The sequence below is a fragment of the Humulus lupulus genome, chromosome 1 (genome assembly GCF_963169125.1).
Source record: "Humulus lupulus chromosome 1, drHumLupu1.1, whole genome shotgun sequence".
NCBI lineage: Eukaryota > Viridiplantae > Streptophyta > Magnoliopsida > Rosales > Cannabaceae > Humulus > Humulus lupulus.
The window spans coordinates 159,766,410-159,773,823 of NC_084793.1; the positions used below are offsets into that span (position 1 = coordinate 159,766,410).

Consider the following 7,414-nt stretch of genomic DNA (forward strand, 5'->3'; position numbering starts at 1 on the left):
AGGCAAGGGAAAATGGTCTTTCCTTGTTGCCTTATTCAACTTGCGGTAATCGATGCAAATCCTCCATCCCATCACTGTTCTTAATGGAATCAATTCATTCTTTTCATTTGTTACCATAGTCATCCCACCTTTCTTTGGCACTACCTGCACTGGGCCCACCCATGCACTGTCAGAAATAGGGTACACCACCCCAGCATCTAACCACTTTAGGATTTCTTTTCTCACCACCTCCTTCATAGTGGGATTCAACCTCCTCTGAGCTTCAATTAAAGGTCTGCTCTCATCTTTCAGGCGGATCTTATGCATCACTGTAGAAGGACTGATCCCTCTAATATATGCCAATGTCCACCCAATAGCTAGCTTGTGAGCCCTCCAGACTCACAATAATTTTTCTACCTCCAATTCAGATAGAAAATTAGAGACAATCACCGGTAAAGTCTCACTCTCATCCAGATAAATGTAACGGAGATTGTCTAGCAAAGTCTTCAGTTCTAAAACTGGTGGTTTCTCTATAGGTGGCAAAGGTCTTTCAGGAACTTGACCCAACTCCTAATATTTCTTTCTATAAAATGGTCCATAAGAGTTCACCCATCTCACATATTCCATCACCTCATCATCATCACTTTTTTCCTCTTTACATTGTCTCAGCGCCACCTCCAGAGCATCTGTGATCAAATTATTTTTAGAAACAACCCCCTCTATCACATCAATAGAAAAACAATTGTCACTTGATCTAGGATATGACATTGCCTTGAACAAATTGAAGACCACCTCTTCACCCTGAACTCTGAGTCTCAACTCACCCTTATGAACATTAATAAGTACTTGCGTAGTGGCTAAGAATGGCCTTCCTAGAATTATTGGCACATAAGTATCCTCTTCCATGTCATGAACTATAAATTCAGTAGGAAAAATAAATTATCCACTTTCACCAACACATCTTCAATAATACCCCGTGGATGCTTCACTGAACGGTTTGCCAACTGTAAAGTAACTGTTGTAGGCCTAGCTTCACCCAACCCAAGTCTTTGAAAAATAGATAAGGGTATCAAATTAATACTCTCCCCTAAATCACACAAAGCTTGCTTGCAGTCAAAATTCCCAATAGTACAAGGAATGGCGAAGCTCCTTGGATCTCTCAACTTTTGGGGAAGCTTCCTTTGTAGAATTGCACTACACTCTTCAGTCAACGTCACAGTCTCGTAGTCTTCCATCTTCCTCTTCTTAGAAAGAATTTCCTTCATGAACTTTACATAACTAGGCATTTGCTCTAAAGCCTCAACAAAGGGAATGTTGATGTGAAACTTTTTGAACACCTCTGAGAACTTGGAAAACTGTTTATCTAGAGAAGTTTTCCTAAGCCTTTAAGGGTATGGGATTCTAACTAGGGGATAACCAACAACAGCTGGTATTGATTTTTTTGTAGTAAAATGGTCTTCAATAACCTTCTCACTCTCTGAACCAGATGTCTCACCCACTTCTTCATTCTTCTCAACAGATGAATGAGGCACAAATTGTTAAACTTGCTTACCACTTCTCAAAGTGATGGCCTGACATTGTTCCTTGGAATTCACCACCGTATTGCTAGGAAAATTCCCTTGAGGTCTGTTATTCAACATACTTGCCAACTGCCCCATTTGTGTCTCAAGGTTTCGAATGTAGGACCTGTTCTCAGTCATGAATTGAGTCTGAGTGTTGGTGAGGGTCAACAAAGCTGCTTGCAATTCATTGGGCTTTTCTGGTTGATTCCGTGGCCGCCCAGCTGTGAAGATGAAGCTTGATTCATAGGTTGTTGTGACATATTCTGCTGGTATTGGCCTTGAAACTGTGACTGTTGGCCTTGATTGTTTCTCCATGAGAAATTTGGGTGATTTCTCCAACCAGGATTGTAAGTGTTGGTGAATGGATTGTTGCTTCCCACTGCTTGAACCTGAACTTAGTCCATAGGAATATTATTATTAGGGTCACCTAAAGGACATTGATCGAAAGAGTGTGGGCCCCCATAAATTCCACAATCGACTAGCATTTGAATGGCATTAGCAGACACAATAGTCTGTTGCAACTGTTTTGTTAAGGAAGCAACATGAGCAGTGAAGGCAGTGATTGCATCTAATTCATGAACCCCAACTACCTTTATGTTACTAGTTATACGCTCATCAGACCATTGATGATTGTTTGTATCCATATCTTCCAACAAATCATATGCCTCGTTGGAACTTTTACTCATAAATGCCCCTTCAGCTGCGACATCAATTATAGTGCGAGTAGTACCGCACAATCCATTGTCAAAGTTGTGGACCAACATCCACTTCTCAATTCCGTGATGGGGACATTTTCTCAGCAACTCCTTGAACCTCTCCCAAGAGTCATACAAAGATTCACCATCCAGCTGATATAAATTATTGATCTGCCCTCTCAATTTAGTAGCCAATGATGGAGGGAAGAACTTTGCAAGAAACTTTTGCGCCAACTCCTCCCAAGTAGTAATAGAATTGGATTGAAGGGAGTTTAACTAACTTTTCGCTTGATCCTACAAAGAGAATGATAATAGCCTCAACCTGATCGCATCATCGCTCACCCCATTATATTTGAATGTTGCACATAGCTCCAGAAAATTAGCTAAATGCATACGAGGATCTTCTGAGGAGAGTCCACGAAATTTCACTGTGGATTGAACCATTTGTAAAATCGTCGGCTTAATCTCAAAGTTATTAGCCTCCACTATCAGTGGTCCTATACATGTTTGCACTCCCATAACAGTTGAGAGTACATAATCCCGTAAGCTTCTTACAGCGGGATTCTGAGCTCGTCCTTACACCACTTCTAGCGCCCCTCCATTCAACCCATCATTGTTCTGAGGATTTGCCATAACCACAGTTTGATGAGTTACTCTCTTGTTTCTACGGTTATGTCTGCACGCTTTCTCTATTTCAGGATTAATAGGAACAAGGCTGTCTGCTCCTCTTCTGCTATGCATATAATATTATCACCCGATAAATGGTAAGGGATTGCACACAAAACAAGTTAGAAACAATACAAAGAAAAACCAAATTAGAAATAAAATTAATTACTTTGATATTGAAAATTTTTAGTCCCTGGCAACGGTGCCAAAAACTTGTTGCAAAATTTAATAGCTATGTAAGTGCACACAGTCGCAATTTGTAATAAATCTTGGTAAGACCAAGTATTGTCCCACAAGGACTGAATTATTTATTACCAAACAATTAATTTTTTTTAATTCTATTTGGTTAACAATATTTTGTTGTTGTAAAAGTAAAGAACAAGAACATAAACTATTGTAAATTTCAAGAATAAAGAAAGATAGAGGAACACAAGAAATTAATTCAAGATTAAATAATTAGGGGTTTTAATCTCATCAACAATCCCTCCAATCAGTTACTAATGCAAGTTTTCTTTTCTCCTTCTTATCAAGCTAAAAATTTGTCAAAAGTAGTTTATAATAAAGTCATGAATAAGCATAGATAAGCAAGAGACTCAAAAATTGAAGAAGAAAATCAACTTTGCATTAGATCATAACAGAAGTTCAAGTGACTCAATTAAAATCCCTAATAACAAATTTAGTTCATAATCATCATTCTAAACATAAACAACGATGGAAAATAACATAGAATTCTAAGGTAAAAGAAAAAGAACTGTTGAATATAATTGGCAGTGCTCCACGATGTATTCCTTACTCTCCAAAATCGTACTCTCCAAAAAGTGTGATTTTTCTCCTCCCTTTTCTTTCCTTCAAAATTAGGTTTATAACCTAATTTTTCTTTCTGAAGTAATGCGGGCCGCGACATAGCTGTTCAAGCACCGCGACCCGTGTCCCGAAAATTAGCTCCTTCATTCAGGCGGGCCGCGACCCGTGCATTTTTTTCTGGGCTTGAGAATCCTTTAGCATCGCGGCCCCTCCTTCCAGTGCCGCGGCTCGTGTAGAACCTTGAAAACAAGCATTCTGTAAAGGACCTGGCCGCGACGCCACCAAGCCATGTCACGTTCCTTAATAAATTCTTAAATTTAAACACTTTTTGTCCCAAAAAATCATCTAAGCCATAAAATATCTTTAGGACTCATCTTTTCAAGGAAACAAAATCAAAAAGTTGATTTTTCATCATTTTTCTGCAAATTTTCTTCATTTGGTCTTTTCCTTTATTTATTGACTAAAACCTGAAAAACAACAAAGAAAAGCGCAATACAACACTAAATAATAGAAAAAACTTAAATAAAAACTATCTAAATACAACCTAAACATAACACAAAATGAGACTCAACATCGAGTTAGAGCTTTAGGTGCCATTGTGCCATGCTCTTAAATTACGAGTTTTTAAAGAATTTTGAGGGTAGTTTCTAGGAGATTATAAATATACACTTAGGGTTTCATTAAAGGGATTTTGAGAATGTCTTGGAGGAACTTTTAGAACATCTTGGAGGTAGAGAATACATTGGAGAACATAGAGAAGAAGGATGGAAGCCAAATTGCACATCTAATCTAGTGTTTCTTCTCTTACTTTTCTTTTTTTTATAGTTATGAACATGAATGTTATTGGTTTAATGTTTGTGATCATGAACTAAACACACTTTCTAGAGTAATGATGGAACTATTTTAGATTATTGAATTAAAGTTTTGATATTATTCCCATGAAGTTTGTCTAATTTGTTCATGCATTCTTTTGTTTAATGCTTGATCACCATTGAATTGAATTGAGATTTAGGATTTTATACTTGAGAGAGGTAATTTAAAATTGGACCTAGAATTTTATGACATAGGAAAAGTGTGAGATTGAGAGATTCCATGATATCTATGAGTTTCATTAGAAGAACTATATTGCTTCATGAATTCTTGTTTAATTAATATTGAATAGAGATATTGTGTTGATTAATTAAGAATAATTTCATCTATGCTTGAGAAGGGTAGATGATTTAAATTAAGGGTTCTTGAAATTACAAATTAGGGAAATAGATTGAGATAATTGATTAACTGAGATTCATAATTTGAAATAGGAAAATCAATATTCTAGGTTTCCAATCTCTGGTTTTCAATTTGTTTATCATTCTTATTTTATTTTATTTATTTTGTTAGACATTCTTATTTTTTATTTCTCTAATTAAAATTAAAGGCTTAAAAGTTTAGTAATTAGTAGAATTAATAAATCAATCTCTATGGGTTCGACATCATTTTTTAATTAAAACTATACTATAATAACGTCGCACGCCTGCGGTAAAAAAATCTGTATCAAGTTTTTGGCACCATTGCAGGGGACTGAATTTTTTTTATTTTTGCAAATATTATTTCTACAAGTCTTTGTTTTACATTATATTTAATTTTTATTTTCTCCTAATCTCATTGTTGCTCTTGAATTGTGCACAGTTTATGCGAAGAGTTAGAAGCTCAACACCAATTGAACCTTTTGATCCTAAAATTGAAGTTACACTTAGAAACATAAGGGCAAAACGAAGGTTATTTGCAATAGAGAATAACAATCAAGGAGACAACAATACTGGTGCTAATGCTGGTGGAGCTAACGTTCAAGCAAATCCACCACAACAACCACCACCACACCACAACAACAAAGGGCATTTTGTGATTTCTGTATGCCCGTTGTTAATGAGAATCTCACTGGAATTGCTAATCCCGCCATTGCTGCTAATAATTTTGAGTTGAAGCTGACATTGGTAAATATGGTGCAACATAATCAGTTTGGGGGTATGGCCATTGAAGATCCTAGTATTCATCTAGCAATTTTCTTGGAGGTTTGTGCTATAGTGAAGATGAATGGTGTTTCTAATGATTCCATTAGACTGCGCCTCTTTCCTTTCTCTATAAGGGATAGAGCAAGGAGTTGGTTGCAATCTCTACCACCAAGCTCCATTACTACATGGGATGAAATGGCAAGAGAGATTTTAGTAAATTTTTTCCCTCCATCAAAATCAGCTCAATTAAGAAGTGAAATAGGTCAGTTCAGACAACTTGACTCTGAACCATTTTATGAGTCTTGAGAGCGATTCAAGGATTTACTACGTTGTTGCCCCCAACATGCTTATGAAAACTGGATGTAAGTGCAGATTTTCTACAATGGGTTGAATGGTCCAACCAGGACTATAATAGATGTTTCATCTGAAGGAGCATTATTGGGAAATACTACTAACGAAACATTTAATTTGATGGAAGAAATGGCTATTAATAGTTGTTAATGGCTCAATGAGCATCCAATGCCTCAAAAGGTAGTTGGGTTGTATGAAGTAGATCCAATGACACATATATTAGCTCAGATTGTTGCCTTATCTAATCAAGTGGCTGCCTTAACAACCAAAAATAGTCCATCTATCATTGAAAGTGTTGCTGCTGCTGCTGCTGCATCACAGTCTGGGATTGGTTTGAATCAAGAACAAGCACAATATGTGTCTAATGGAAATTACAACAACTACCGGGGTAACAATATGCCAAACTATTATCATCCATGATTGAGGAATCATGAAAATTTCTCTTATGCCAACAACAAGAATGTCCTACAACCACCTCCTAGTTTTAACGTTCAGCTACAAGCAGAGAAGAGTCAATCTTTGGAGGACATATTGGGCACTTTTATGATGGATACCAACAAGAGATTTAATAAGAATGAAGCGAGGTTGGATAATATCGAAACTCATATGTGTAACATGAGGGCTACAATGAAGTCCATAGAGGTTCAAGTGAGACAATTGGCAACTACTATTGGTTCTCAATAGAAAGAGAATTTTCTAAGTGACACAAAAGTGAACCCTAAGGAGCAATGTAAAGCCATTTATTTGAGAAGTGGTAAGGATATTGATGGGGGGTGTGAATGAGAATAAAAAGTTCTTCCAAGGGTGGATAGTAAGATAAAAAGTGAGCCAGTAGTACGAGAAAATGAAAAGGAGGAGACAATAGCAAAGAAAAGTATTAATGAGAAACTAACATAATCTTCCTATGTATTAGTCTCCATTACCACATCCTCAAAGATTCCTAAAGAACAAACTTGATGAGCAATTTGCTAAGTTTTTAGAGATATTCAAGAAGATTAACATCAACATTCCATTTGTTGATGCTCTTGAGAAAATACCTAATTATGTCAACTTTATGAAGGAGGTTATGTCGAAGAAAAGAAAGTTTGAGGATTATGAGACTGTGAAGCTTACACAAGAATGTAGTGCCATACTTCAGAAAAAGCTGCCACAAAAGCTAAAGGATCCAGGCAACTTTTACTATACCTTGTAAGATTGGGGGATTGTCATTTGATAAGGCTTTGTGTGACCTTAGTGCTAGTATTAAGTTGATGTCTATCCGTTTTTAAGAAGTTGGGTCTTGGGGAGGTAAAACCTACAACCATTACATTGCGACTTGTTGATCGTTCTTTTACATATCCACATGGAGTTATAGAAGATGTCTTAG

The 7,414-nt window shown here is 36.6% G+C and overlaps 1 non-coding gene across 1 annotated transcript; it reads left to right on the plus strand.

Annotated features, from left to right (window-relative positions):
• Positions 1–2,315: 2,315 nt before the first annotated feature.
• LOC133813572 (small nucleolar RNA R71) lies at positions 2,316–2,422 on the plus strand. The gene has a single exon (XR_009884582.1). It is a non-coding gene; the product is annotated as a small nucleolar RNA R71 (small nucleolar RNA).
• The last annotated feature ends 4,992 nt before the right edge of the window (positions 2,423–7,414 follow it).